This window comes from Peromyscus leucopus, chromosome 1 (assembly GCF_004664715.2).
Source record: "Peromyscus leucopus breed LL Stock chromosome 1, UCI_PerLeu_2.1, whole genome shotgun sequence".
NCBI classification, from domain to species: Eukaryota; Metazoa; Chordata; class Mammalia; order Rodentia; family Cricetidae; genus Peromyscus; species Peromyscus leucopus.
Window position 1 is genome coordinate 82337964 of NC_051063.1, and position 14400 is coordinate 82352363.

The 14400-nt window shown below is 45.8% G+C and overlaps 1 protein-coding gene across 2 annotated transcripts in view; it reads right to left on the minus strand.

Moving 5' to 3' along the window:
• Positions 1-14400, minus strand: part of Prkcb (protein kinase C beta) — a 333907-nt gene that overhangs the window by 229256 nt on the left and 90251 nt on the right. The gene's annotated exons all lie outside the window — the stretch shown is intronic.

The following is a 14400-nucleotide window of genomic DNA, read 5'->3' on the forward strand; positions in this document are numbered from 1 at the left end:
AATGTTGATTAAAACTGACAGATCCCAAGCTCCTTCACCTCCCAGTGGAACTGACTCTCAATGGAGGAGGCAAGCACACACCCTCGGATGAAAGACTAGCCGTAGGCTTTGATGTAATATGCCTCCTGGGGTCCTGAATGGACCGGGAAGTGCACAGAGTCTGGGAGCCAATTGCCCTTTCTGAAAAGGGGGCCTTTCTGTAAGAGTTACCGAGCCTCCTCTCACATATAACTCCCACAGAGCCCATAGTCACAAAACTCAAACTCAATGTACTGCCCAGGCACTGGATACATCCCCCCAAGACTTAAGACGCACGCATTCTCTTAGTCCGTTTGTTGTGTTCATCCCAGTCACTGCCTTACTCTCCTCCAACTGTACACCCTAGCAGCACAGACTGTCTTACTCATTACATCTTTGTATCTCTAGCATCCAATGTTCATATACCCTAGCAGCACAGACTGTCTTACTCATTACATCTTTGTATCTCTAGCATCCAATGTTCAATAAACAGGTTGATGAATGAATGAATGAAGCAGTGATGCATTACCCTCCTTGCTGCAACTTCCTTTCCTCTCATGAACATCTTCACTCACCCACCCAAAAGTTCCTGGACACCACAGAAGATTGTAAACCATCTCTAAAGCTCTAATGGACAAATGAAAACAATAGCTAAATTAAATGTGATGCTAACCGAGTGAGAAGCACTCAACAGACAATTGCCAATTAATTCAGTGAGCCCCTGGGTACGATGTCTGGCACTTTCCCCCGTTGAAATAGGGCGGCATACCCACGTCAACCATGTACATATTCAGAGGAAGCTGGACGTTGTCTATGGTTTTTAAACATTGGCCAGCATTAAAGTCAGTTTGATAAAGAAAGCCCCCAATGGGTAGCTGGTTGGTTTTTCTCTTGAGTAAAATCATGGTGGGCGGTATGGCTCAACCTCAGGGAACCACAGCCCCATATGGGGTTCTGCCATCCATTACTGTGTATCTTCCCACAAGTTGTTCAGCCTCTCTGTGCTCTAGTAAAACAGAAGATAATGGTACCTTGCAGGCCTGGTGTGACGATTAGAGGCAATAAAGTCTACAGGATGCTCAGCTCTGTACTCTGCACATGGGAAGCAATGCATAAGTGCATTGCTAGCCCAGGCTGACTAGAGAGCAAGTATTTCAGCCCCACCCAGTTTTACTGATCACTACTCAACTTGCCAAGGCAGGCAGCATCAGATCCAAACACTCCCCCCGGCTTCCCAGGCAGTTCCCTTCATCATCCAGAACCGTGTGTGGAGCATTTCCATGGCAATAACCTGTTCTACAAAAGGTACAGTAAATATTTACTATTTCTTCACACATTACAGATTATTTGGGTCTAACAATCTAACTGGCACACTCCACTGCTTTGGAAAATGACAATGGAGAAGCCAAGCCCCTGGGAACAAAACAGATGTGTCTTCAGCAGCAGGGACACCAGCAAGCTCGTGGGCAGGCAAGAGCATCATGTGACCACAGATAAAGGGCTCCCAGGAAACTCAGCTCACAAGGGTGCCCCAGCACTACTGAACCCCTCTTCCAGTCACCCCCTCCTCCCAGCAGAGAGTTCAATGTGTTTAGGAGATTTTCAATACCTCATCTGTCTTCCTTCCCTCTCTATTCAGCCCCCAACACACACACACACACACACACACACACACACACACACACACACACACACACACACCCCGGAACAAGTTGGATTATCAGCAGAGCCCTGCTGTGCCTGCTTGGAGAGGAAGAGGCTCCACGGGGATGAGGGGGGCTTCTCTGCCTAGGGCTTTCAAAATGTCAGTGAGAGAAGAACTCTGATTCATTCCTTGACTCACCCCATCTCCACAACAGAGCCCATCTCTGCAGGGAAGGCAGGACATGGCTTTTTCATTCAGTCCCTCATTCAGGCACAAAACCTGTGTTTACCAGGAAAAAAATCAAAACCCAACTCATTCAAGCAGGAACCCTTTGCCCAACCCTGCATTCATCCCTGAAGAGAGAGAGAAAAATAAAATACAGGCCCTGCTCTAAGGTGTCTCCAGTTCAACAGAGGGGAAGAAAAACAGCTCACCACAAATCAGTGTGGTAAGTGTTATTGGAGAGGAGACGGCAGGACCAGAAGGAACCCAGAAACTATCTAGAGACCGCATCATCTAAGTATGAAAAATGTGCAGTTTCTATAAGATGAAATAACCATCAATAAAAAGAAAAGAGAGAGGACAGACTACACGAAGTCGGGACAGACCAAGGAGACTCGGTATCAGCACAGGTCACAGAGTTGTGTTCAGAATCTACATAGTGATTGACCAATCAGTAAGAAAAAGACAGACCACAGAGAAAAATAGACAAAGCTTTATATAAAAGAAATTCACAGGGAAGGAAATATAAATAACCAAAATCCATGGAGATACGTCCAACCTCATGAATATCTGGGAAAGGCAAATTAAGATACTGTTCACCTATTAGATTGGTAAGAATTGAAAAGATCGAATTCCCGGTATTGGCAGCTATGTGGGTGGAATGAGTAATGAGTGAATGGAGGCCCCGTGCAGCACTGTGGATTGAGGGAATGGACACTCTATCACTCTTGTTCATCTGCCTTCTCCCGTGTACCCAGTACACCACAGTCACTTAGCACGCCTCTCTAGAACTGAGTCAGATGGGAAGGCATTACCGCCTTGTCTGAGTTGCTGGGGACTTTTTATTATTCCAACACCCTTCCCTAGGACTCTTAGGGGTACTGGGACGACTGCAAGTAGGCTAATAGTTGTGGGAGCCAGAGGCAAGGCAAGAAACAAGAACCAGAGTGCACCCTTGATTCCGGTTACCCCTTCTTCCCTCGTCAGAGGCAAACAAGACTTGCTCACGCAATCCTGTGGCTCACGGGCAGCGTAGGGACTAAGGAAAGGCGGGGTTATGAGTGATCATCCGCTGTGGAGAAGGTAGCAGAAGCAGAGGGAGAGAGGAGATACAGAGTGCAGAGCGAGGAGGAGCTTTTGCTGAAATGAACCTGCCAAGAGGCAGGCCCCTCAGAGGCGGAGTCACACCCTCAAGCAGGAGCCCTGGGCCCAACGTGTTCACAGACAGGAGGAGGCCCCTTCCATTCAGTTCAACAGTGGGAAAGAAAAAAAAAAAAAAAAAAAAAAAAAAAACATGTATTATTAACTGAGCGCCAGACACTGAACTGAGACCTGCAAATGTCTCCCTCCACAGACCTCAGCCTCTGTAAAAGAAGAACTCAGGGGTCAAAGTACGCGGGAGCCAGTCAACAGCAGCACGGAGATTTGAACTTGAGGCTGTCCAATCGTGTCTCTTGTCTCCCGGCTCTTAAGCCCACTGCTTGGTATCTAGCTCGCCTGGTCCTGGGAAGCTGGGTCTCAGAGGTCTCCTACCTAACAGAGTGTCGGGACCGGAAGGAGGGGAAGCAGGGGCGTGGCTGAAAGCTTCAATGGTCCAGACATCTGGCTACTTCCGGGCTTAGGGGAATGTGGGTGTGCCAGCCACGCTCCCCACCCACGTCTGCTGCCCCTAGAGAGATCAACAAAGGAGAAGAAATGACTTCGCCTCAGAGAGGCTGATGGCTGTGCTGGCAAACACCAGAAGGAAGCTAGCAGCAGCCGAGGAGGCCACATCCGTCCCTGAGCAAGGCTTCTGGGCATCGTGGGGGGTGGTAACGCAGGGGGCAGTGCAGGAAGCTGGTCCCTAGGCCCAGGTAAGGAAGCAAGAGAGGACTGAGGGACCATCTAAGCCTGGCACAGCGCAGCTCTGAATTTACCTGGATGCACAGAGCGCAGCACTCTGGATCTCACAGATCTAGACCTTAGGGTGAGACCTCAGGCAAAGTATTCAAGCTCTCTAGTTTTAGTGTCCTCCTCTACGAATGGTGGAGAACAGAGTCTCCTTAGAGAATCATGTTAGGAAGAGAGAGTGTGGATGAAAATACCACCTTTTAACCAACTCGCCCCTACCCATCTGTGTGGCCCCCCCCCCCACCATCACTACTACTCTAGAGCTGTGTCCAGCACGTGGTCAATGCTCAGGAAGTGTAAGCCCAATCAGTAAACAGTAGGTGCTCAAACCGATTTGTAGAAGAAAAGCAAAGAAGAGATTAAGGAGGAATGAAAAGAGGAAGGTAGGAAGGCAGAAGTCGGACGGCCCTCTCTCTAAGCTTCCTGCCCATGAGAAGCTGATGAAGTTGAGTGGTTAACTGCCTCCCCCTGGCACATTGCCCAAAAGTATGAGCCCTTTTGCCCCAGTTAACAGGACCAAGCACTGGCCATCAACTGCTGCCTGGCTTTCTGACCAGTCTCTAGGCTTGAGCTCAGATCTCCTTCCCTCTCCTCGGAGGCCCCAGAAGAGGGCTTTCTTTCTCCTGGGTTTCTCACTGTCCTTTGGGACATCCACCTGCCGAGCCAGAGAGCACCAACACTAACCTCCTCTTAGTCTCACAGGGGGCAGCCTCTGCGCCAAAGCCGAGTGTCCACTGAATGGATGTCAGGAGGGCAGTTGCTGCTGCTTGTCACACCCCAGAAAAATGTGTCTTTCCAGTAAAAAAACAACAGGGATGTGATACCAAGACATAGATTTAATGAAACTTGTGTAACTGACAAGTAACCTTCAAGGATCTTTCCATACCCATGAGTCTCCTACTGTGTGTGGTCTTTGAGTGTGTGCTTTTGCTTCTTTTAAAATGTGTTTTATTTGTTATTGTATTGTATGTGTGCATATTGAATATTGTTCTGCCTGTCTGTATGTCTGGGCACCGTGTGGTACCTGGTGCCCTCTGAAGCCAGAAGAGGGCATTGGTTCTCCTGAAACTGGAGTTACAGATGGTTGTGAGCCACCATGTAGTTGCTGGGAGTTGACCCAGATCCTCTGCAAGAGCAGCAAGTGTTCTTAACCACTGAGCCACCTCTCCAGCCCGGTGTTCTTTCTCCTATGCTTACTGTGGATGACAGCAGCTAAGTTGTGGAGTCAGTTGAGATAACCATTCACAGATGAATGGATAAAACATGTGGTACATACACACAATGGGTGTGTACGATGACATTTTTATATATGAACATCATTTACTTTGCTCATACTCACACACACCACCACCACCACCACCACCACCACGACATCTCTTGTTCTTCCTCTACCTCCTGATGGCGTCTTCCTTTTCCCAACTAAAATAGCCCCCTTCTACTTTCATGTCATTTTTTAAGTTCAAATCTACAAATGTAATATTTGTCTTTCCGAGTCTAGCTTCTCTGCATTTCTATTCATTTCCCTGCAAGTGATATAATTTCATTCATTTTTCCAGATGAGCCAAAATGAATCTTGACTTCATTAAATTGTGTCAGTCAGGTAATTTTCCTCAGCAACAAGAAAAGTAACCGAGTAGGGCAGCAAGGTTCCTGCGTCCTGGCCATCCCTCTGCTCTCTAAAGCATCCTCTTCCCTTTATGGAAGTTCGAATTGAAGCTTTACCCCTCTTCTCCCCAGCCCTAGTCCTCACTTTCCCCCTCTAAGCATCTTTGGAGAACCCACTAGAAATCTGGAGCCTAGAAATGAAGGCAAGTGCCTTACAGCCTGTATGGGGGATTCCACCAGACATCTGGGATCATAGATTTGCAACGGAACTTCTGACTGTTCCAACTGGGAAGCCACTCTGTCTGCTCCCCTCTGCCAGGGGGCCTGGGAAACAACAGCACAGGAGGCCAGGTGCTTGCCTCACAGGCAGGAGGGCTCATTTGATTCTCAGAACCCACGTTAAAAAGCCAGGTATGTTGGGGTGCACTTGCAATACCTGCTCTGAGGAGGCAGACAGGTGGATCTCTGGAGTTAGCTGGCCAGCCAACCTAGCTTAATGAGTGAATCCCAGGCCAATGAAAGACCCTGTCTCAAAAAACCAAGAACAGCTTCCCAAGGAATGACTCTAGAGGTTGACCTTTGGCTTCTACAGGAATGCACATGTGCATACATACATGTGTGTGTGTGTGTGTGCACGCGCACACACACACACACACACACACACACACACACACACATTTGAACCTAAAGAAAGGAAATCACGTAGCAAAAGGTAGAAGCTAATCCACGGAATGACCAAATCTAAAAATTAAAAAGAACAAAAAGGAGAGGGAGCTACCTTCTAAGTCTCCACAGCAAATTTGCATGCACCATAGCAAAATGCCTTAGAGGCACAGCAGGCGACTGCCCCAGGGAACCAGGCTAGAACAGAACAATGCTTCTTGAGAAGAGCACCCTTGGAGCTAGCTCATGGGGAGAGGCCACAGAAAGTTCTAGCAGCAGGACACTAACTCCAGCCCCTTGCTCCTGGAGTGTGATCCCTGACAGCAGTGTGGATGGGGAGCTTGTTAGAAATGCAGAATTCCTGGCCCCTCCCTGAGCCTACAGAACCAGAGTCTGCATCTTAACCAGACCCGCAGGTTAATTAACTCTTGACAACTGCTGCCCTAATCCACTAATCACTTCTGATCTCAAGAACAGTTCCAAAAGAAAAGGTCAAGCTGCTGAGAACCAGCGTTCAGATCTACCATGTGTCAGGAACTATGGCCCACACTTTATGGACTTGGTTTTTGCAAGTGATCCTGAGGATTGATCCCGGGACTTTGTGCATGGTTAACTAGCATCCTACCACTGAGCTGTACCCCCAGCCTTCTCATTTGTAATTCTAAAACAGGATCACACTAAGCTGTCCTGTCTAACCTTGAATTCACTGTATAGCCCAGGCAAGCCTTGAACTCACTATCCTCCTGCCTCAGTCTCCCAAGTAGCTAGGATTACAGGCCTGTATCATAGGTCTGGCTTCATTTTATTTAATTCTAATATTATCCAATATTAGCCATCAAAAGCCATGCCCATCAGAAGCGCTACTTGCCTATAGTTCTTTGTGTAGAGTTGAGGCCTCCTGGGCTTTCCCCCACCCTCTTTAGTAGTGGGTCTACTGCTATAATCTTTGTTCAGTTCCTGTTTAGGCAGCCATGATGGTGATGCTTCATAGGCATGGCTACTGATGGGCATGGCTTTTGATATCCTAGGAGAGGTACTTTAATTCATGTTTCAGAAGGTTCACCGTGGTGGGGAAGGCATGGCTAAGCACCATGACCATATGAAAGTGATGCCAAGTGACCACCTGACTTTCTGGAAATGATGGTCCAGGAGCTAGAGAATCTCCATGCTTGGAGGGTCCATGGATCTATAGCTCAAGGTGGGAAGAAGGCATTTATGTTGGTGCAGTATTTGGCTCTCCGGTAAAAAAAAAGCAAAACTACTGCCTTTATGCATTGCTGGTCAGCAGTCTCCTTCCACTGTGCAAGGTCTCTCACCACGGTCAGTGTCTTGTGACATCACTGTCATGGAGTAGAGAAAAGACACAAACAGTTGGTTAATAGCCTGGCTCTCAGCCATCACTGGAAAGTTACATCTAGGCTGAGAGTTAAAAGCAACACAAAGCTTGCTTCTGCCCCCTGCACAACTTCATGTACACGACACCATCCTTTCATGTTCTTCTGCAGCTACTCCGAGAGCTAGGATTTGTTTTCCTATACAGGGACACAAGCCTAGAGAAGTCAACAAAACACCCACTAATGAATGGAAAACCTGTGGCAGAATAGACGAGAAGGCCTATGCCTTCTCCACTCATCTTGTCTTTGCTGGGCTGTCCGATGACAAGGGTTGAATTTCACAGGGCACTTTTGACTGTTAAACTAAAAATGGTGGATAATACTAGAGAAAGTTTTCGTGCAGGGGCAACTCTTGGCTTAGGAAACAATGTAAGGAGTCACTCAAAGAACAGGGGGTGGCAGTCCCCCAGGGGGCATAATTGTGAAAGGTAGATTACATCTCCCAACTTGCCCATTTCCTTATCTATAAAACAGGGCTAGACACTGTACTTGGAAGAGCTATCTGGCTAAGAAAACTTTTATTGATGGAATCTGCAATGTCCTTCACAAACACATTTTGAAAACTTTTTTCTCTAGCCAGCGGCACTGTTTGGGGATGCTCTAGATGCTTTAGGAGGTAGGATCCAGCCAGCAGAAGTAGGTTGCTAGGACTGAGCCTTTGAAGGTGATATCCAGCCCTGCTTCCTGTCTCTGTGATGATGTTTTTCCACCCTGATCTGCACATCATCTGACCTCCCAGGCACTAAGACTCCTTAGCTTCAGAGAGTCTGTCACCTCCAGACAGTCAGAAGGACACTCCGCATTTCTACCCACCCCCAAGCAAGTTAAAATCGTAACTAGAACATATTGAACATCAGGGCACACGTAGCTTCCTAACCTTGCCAGAGCACTGCGGGTGCCTGGCATCTGTCATCCATCACGTCAGAAGAAGGTATTTCACAGATGAGATAAATGAGCGAAGGAAATTAATAAGTCCCAGAAGTAACAGGAGAAGGATCATGTGCTTCACTTCCGAGTCATCCCCCAGCTACAGCAAATTACCTCCTGACAGAAGGATAACCTTCCCCTCCACTCACCCACACTCATCACTCATCATCAAAGACCAAGCTTGCATGTTCTTGCTGCTAACATCACTGGAATGGTCCCTAGGGTGCTGGAAAATAACTGCTCAGTACTTTGGTCTTTGAAATGAGGGTGTGGATGCCCCATATTCCTCCATCCCCACGTCTGGTTTACAAGGTCTCCATGTCCAGAGCCCCCTCTATGCCCCTTCATTTCTCCATGCTTCTTGGTCCCCCCTCCTTCTATTTATTCTCCTCAATAGCTTCCTTTCCACCCTTCTGTCCCTTCTCCTGTTGGTGCTCATCAGTTATTCTTCCCTCAGTCTCCTCCCCATCTGTCCTTCATTTCCTTCTCTCATTGCTTCTCAGCTTGAAATAGCAGGAAGTGTAGAGAAAGACAAATCAGATGTTCCTTAGAATGCTGATAAGAAATAAGTCAGTTCACGTGAATTCTGCGAACCAGCTTTTGGAGGATTAACCTAGAGCCACAGTGCAAAACGGAGACCCTGTGAGTGGGTGAAGAAGGAACATGACCCAACTCCTAGAATCTGACTGAGTGAGGCCTGCCTCAGACCTTCACACTCTGCACCCAAAGACAGATGGCAAGAGGAAGGGACCTGGCTTCATTAGCGCATGCTCTCTGGAGCCCACCTGCATGGTTAAGCCCTGCCAAAAGGAACTGTTGGCAAAACAGAACCGTCTGAGGTCATCATGCCCATAGGTGGACTTAGACTTCAGGGCCACACCAGCCTTGACTTTCCCAGAGCGGCCAAGATGCCCTAACACTTGACTCTGATGACTCAAGCATCTGTCATTCCAACTCCCCCTCAGCAGGATGAATAAAAATCTAAAGATTTAACTTTAAAAAAAAGTTTAACAAGTTAATTTTCTAAATTTAAAATGTTTCAGAAAGAAACACAACCTACATAAGGATAATTTTAAGCTATATTAAAGCTTGAAGATGACATCATGGAGATCTAATTATATAGACTCTGAGGCGATAGAGTCAAGCCACCTTCCTGGGCACAGTGGACGTATTTCACATTACGTGGACACCATGCTGGTATCCTATTTTGTGGGGACCCTGAAAGTCCCCTCAAACAATTTGAAAACAAAGTCACTTCTGTAAGAATTCAGGTCATGTTAGGACTCTTCAGTTTCAGCGTTAACTCAAAATTTTTCAACCTAAGATTGTCTCCAAGAACAATGATGCAAAGTCCTCCATGAGTCTATAAGTCCATGCAGAGAAGTTTCTAGGAATGACCCAGGGAAGATTTTGGCACTGATGTTTTTATGTGTGACCTCTTCCCGGCTGGCTGTACTGTTATAAGGTTGGGGAGGGGGCAGGAAGAATGGATTTATCCTATTAAAAGATACTGGAACATTGAACAGAAAACTGATACACAGGAAATTTACAATACATATTAGGTTCAATGATATTCATAGTATGTATGAGGATGAGGATGTAAAAGCTGGGAACTGTGAGGAAGAAGCACCACATCCCAGCTGCTGACAGTGCCCATGCGTGTTATTTTATGCAGGTGAACAGCAGGTGGGAAATTTCAAATCATTCACTCATTCAGTACTTTTCCCCAAGAGATATGATGCCTGCTTCTGGCATAATATCCTTCACAAGAAAGGGTGCATCACCTATGTAAGAGCTACTAAGAGAAGCAGAATCTCTATGCATGTTTCACATATTTAAGTAAAACACATTTATACATGTATAATCTTCGCAACAATACCTGAAGGTAGAGGAGATCATTTTTCCCATTTAATAGCTAAGAGTATTCTGAAGCCTCAGAGAGGATGGCTGAGTCTCCTCCACAGCAAGGTTAATGGGTAGTACGGGAAGGACTTGAAGGCAAACACTTCTGATCCGGGTAGCCACAGCACTTCCCACTCTTAGTAAGCTCCTACTCCTGCAGTCAGCCCCCCTCCCTGATCATCTCTGCTTACCTGCCTAGTTCCCAATTTCCCTGGATGCTTTGGGGGAGAAGAGAATAAGGTGGAAGAGATCAGTACTGCTCCAAGAAATAATCACCGTGAGTCATTTCTTTTTGTAAGGCTCAGAAACTGACGGCAGCTGAAGCAGGCTAGGGGTGCAAACAAAGATGCCTCAAACTCTGGATTCATGCCTGATTTCCTCAAAGGGACTTAAGGCTAGGCTTCTTCATGTTTTAAAGAGAAAGGTGGATTATCCTGCCTAGGCAGGTGGCAGAGACTTGAACTTCATTAAGTTTTAATGAGCTGTTGTTGACATACTTTCTTTCACAAAGAAAGAAGTCATAGTGAATACTCCAAGTTCCGGGAAGTCTGATCCCCCTCAATGTGTAGGCAATGTAATGAGGCTCTAAGAAGTACAAAACAAGGCAAAAGTGGAATTCGAGTCTAATTGTGGTCAATATTTTTTCCAGTGCTTCCTTTTTTATATTTTATGTGCATGTTTATGAATGACACTTATGTCTATAGTCCATATGTGATTGGGATGTACAACCCACGCTAGAGCACACTTGTAGGGGTCAGAGGACAGTCTCGAGTCAGTCTTCACCTTCCACCATGTTTAAGGCTGTTCTCTTGCTCTTCACAGCTGTGCACACCAAGCCGGCTCCTTCACCCACTTCTGGGAAGTTTTCTTTGGCCGTCTCCCCTCTATCTCACCGTAGACATGCTGGGGTTGCAGATGTGGGCTACCACATCCAGCTTGACTCCAGGCCTCACTCTGACAGAGCAACTGCCTTATCCACAGAGCCATCTCCCCAGCCCTCCACTGCCTCTTCATTGTCCGTGAAACCATTCTTCAAACCTCAACACTCCCAACTCCAGAGTTACACACCCATGGAAGGAACACTGCTGGCGACCACCCAGCCCCACACAGACACCAACCATTTTCCTGGATCCATTGTGCCCGCCCATGCCTGTCACCCTGGTATGATGCTCTGATGGCATTTGAAATCTGGCACCCAGTGTGACTTTTTAAAAAAAACGAAATCACTTCCTGTTCGGCACACGGTTAATATTCAAGTTTCCCACACTCCCTGCTGGAGCAGAGGGCTCCAACCCTCTTCTCTGGCTTCCCGCCAAGCACACAGAGGCGGGAAACGGAGCTGGTGGGCAGAGAGGTGGCAGCTGGAGAGCAAAGGGATTATTTTTCCATTATGTCCTCCATTAGTTAAGCCTGATTTCTAAGAAAGTTATTGATTTGGGTGGATGCGTTTTCGTTACCAGCCCACTTACCTAATCGGCTCGTTAATTCTCTAGCCCTATAGTTCCCCCCACTGACGCCTTTGATGTTTCTAAAATAAATAATAACATAATCCATGCACAACGTTAATTTGGCTTTCTTTTTCCAGATGTGTAATTACCACTTATGACGGCTTCTTTTCCTGTCTCATTGACTAGAACATTCTCAACGACAACAGTGCTCGTGGCAATCATCTTTCATTTATTCTTAGTGTTTACGGCAGTGCCTCCAATATCACAACACTAAGTACAGCTTTGATGATGGGTCGGCCGTGGACAGTCTTCATCACGCTGGGGAAACGTCTTTTTATTCTCAGTTCTTTCTCTTTCTTCATCAATAATGAGTACTGAAATTTTAACAAGTGAGGCTTGGAAATCCATGAAAACAATCACTTTTTTCTCTTTGTCATATTGATTGCACTTATGAACACGGTTTCCTAACGATAACCACAATGCAGTTCTAGAAAGAAACATCCCTCAATCCGGATACATTGTTCTTTTAATATCCTGGAAGATTCAATTTGACAAGGTTTTATTTACGATTTTTTTCCTGTGTGTTTGTAAATAAGATTAGATTGTGGCTTTGTTTTTGTTTGGGTTTTGTTGTTGTTTTCTTTAGCTATTGTTGGCTTTTTATGCCAATGTAATGCTTGATCAGATGAAGAACTAAGTTGCTTTCTTTTTCTGTTCTCTCTCTCTCTCTCTCTCTCTCTCTCTCTCTCTCTCTGTGTGTGTGTGTGTGTGTGTGTGTGTGGCAGAGGGGGGGTCATGTGAGTGTGAACAATGTAAGCACAGGTGTGTGCACAGGTGTGCTCGAACATGTGTAGGCCAGAGCCTGGCATGCATGTATCTTCCTGGGTCACTCTCCACCTTATTTTTGGAGACTGAGCCTGTCACAGAGTCTAGGGCTTGCTGAGTGGCTGCAACGACAGGTCAGCAAACCTTCCGTCTCCACCTCCCCAGCGCTGAGATGACAAGTGCAGGCTGCCCAGGCCCACATTTTCAATGGGGTGCTGGGGATCAAACCCAGATCCTCATGTTTGCATCGGCGCCACATCACCAGCCCCAAGAAAAATGTTTATGATTAACAGAGGACTCTCTGGTCCTGTAGGCTCTGCTGAGGGAGGTGAAAACTTTTGTCACATCCTTCTTCATTAATGATCTAGACCAGGGAACAGTGATTGACAGTTGACAGCCCAACCACTTCTGTTTTGAAATCAAGGTTTTGATGCACTCACGCCCGCTTTGTGAACGTAGCTGGCTGCTTCCATGCTGTAACGCCTGCTCCAGAATGCCCACAAACCTAAAATATTTACTACCTGCCCTATGGGAGAACATTTGCTCACCTCTCATCTAAACAAGCTCATTTTATGATGATAATTTTGGAATTTCAATTATAATTTTCAGATTTAATACAAATATTTGAATACCAACAGCTACTGTCTTATTTCAGCTGCTGTCTGAGTCCTGTGAGAAGCCCAGCTGCCCTGTGACTTCTGTGAGGAGCCCAGCACTGACCTGTGCTCTTTACATGCGAGATCTCACTAAATCCTTATATATATAAAACTACTGAATTATTATCCCCATTTTATAGCAGAGAAAACTAAGGCTGAGGGTAAATAACCCACTTAAGGTTAGCAGAAACTCATGGAAATTTACAACATAAATCTAAGAGTACCTGCCCAAACACCACTGCAGTAGCATGAGTTACTGCCTGAGAGCTTAATCCCCATGTTTATACGACGGTTCTCATCCCAAACCTATACACTGTGTGTGTTTTCCACTCTATGTATTCACTGTGTGTGTGTCTGTGTGTGCGCGTATTGTTGCTGACTTTTGTTCTCAGCACTACAACTGTTATACATGATAATGCTTAATTTCATTAAAATATAAACTATTATTTATTCTAGTGCTATCCTTAAATTATGCATTCTTGTTTCTACTGCTTTTGGTTTTCTCTTGGGAGTTTTGTTTGCCTCCTTACCTCTTGAGTGGAAGTCTTAATTAACACATACTCATTTGGGGTTGGTTGACATTTTTTAAAGCATTTAAGACTATGAATTTTAGGTCCTGACTTAACCCCGTCTTATAAACTGTAAACTATGGTTTACCATCATTAACTCTTCCAGGTAATCTAAAATGAATTTGAGGTTTAATGAAATTCCAAAGATAATTATAGATTAAAATAATAGATTTACAAACCCTTACAAGACACCATACGGAACGAGCCCATGCTTGCAACACTATAGCACAGAATTACAGTAGCCAGGAGATTATCAATGATACAGTCAAGTCACTAGATAGTTTCCAAAGATCCTTACATTCCCTTTAAGAACCACACCAACTTCCTTCGACCCCCGTCACCTCTTCACTCTTGACAGACACTAGTCTGTTCTCCATTTATCAGAATTTCAAGAATGCCGTGCACAGACAGCATTTAGGGGTTTGGTGGCCTTCGTTCTCCGTAACTCTCTGGAGATTCATTCTGGTGTTTGTTTGCATCAATAGTTTGACCCTTTTCATTACCAAGTAATAGTGTCTGATATGGCACTATTTAAGCAAAGCTTAAAGGGGATTTGAGTTGCTCCAGTTTGAGGATAGGATGAATAAATTTACTACACGTTTGTGTAGAAGGTTTTGTGTGACCATAACTTTTATA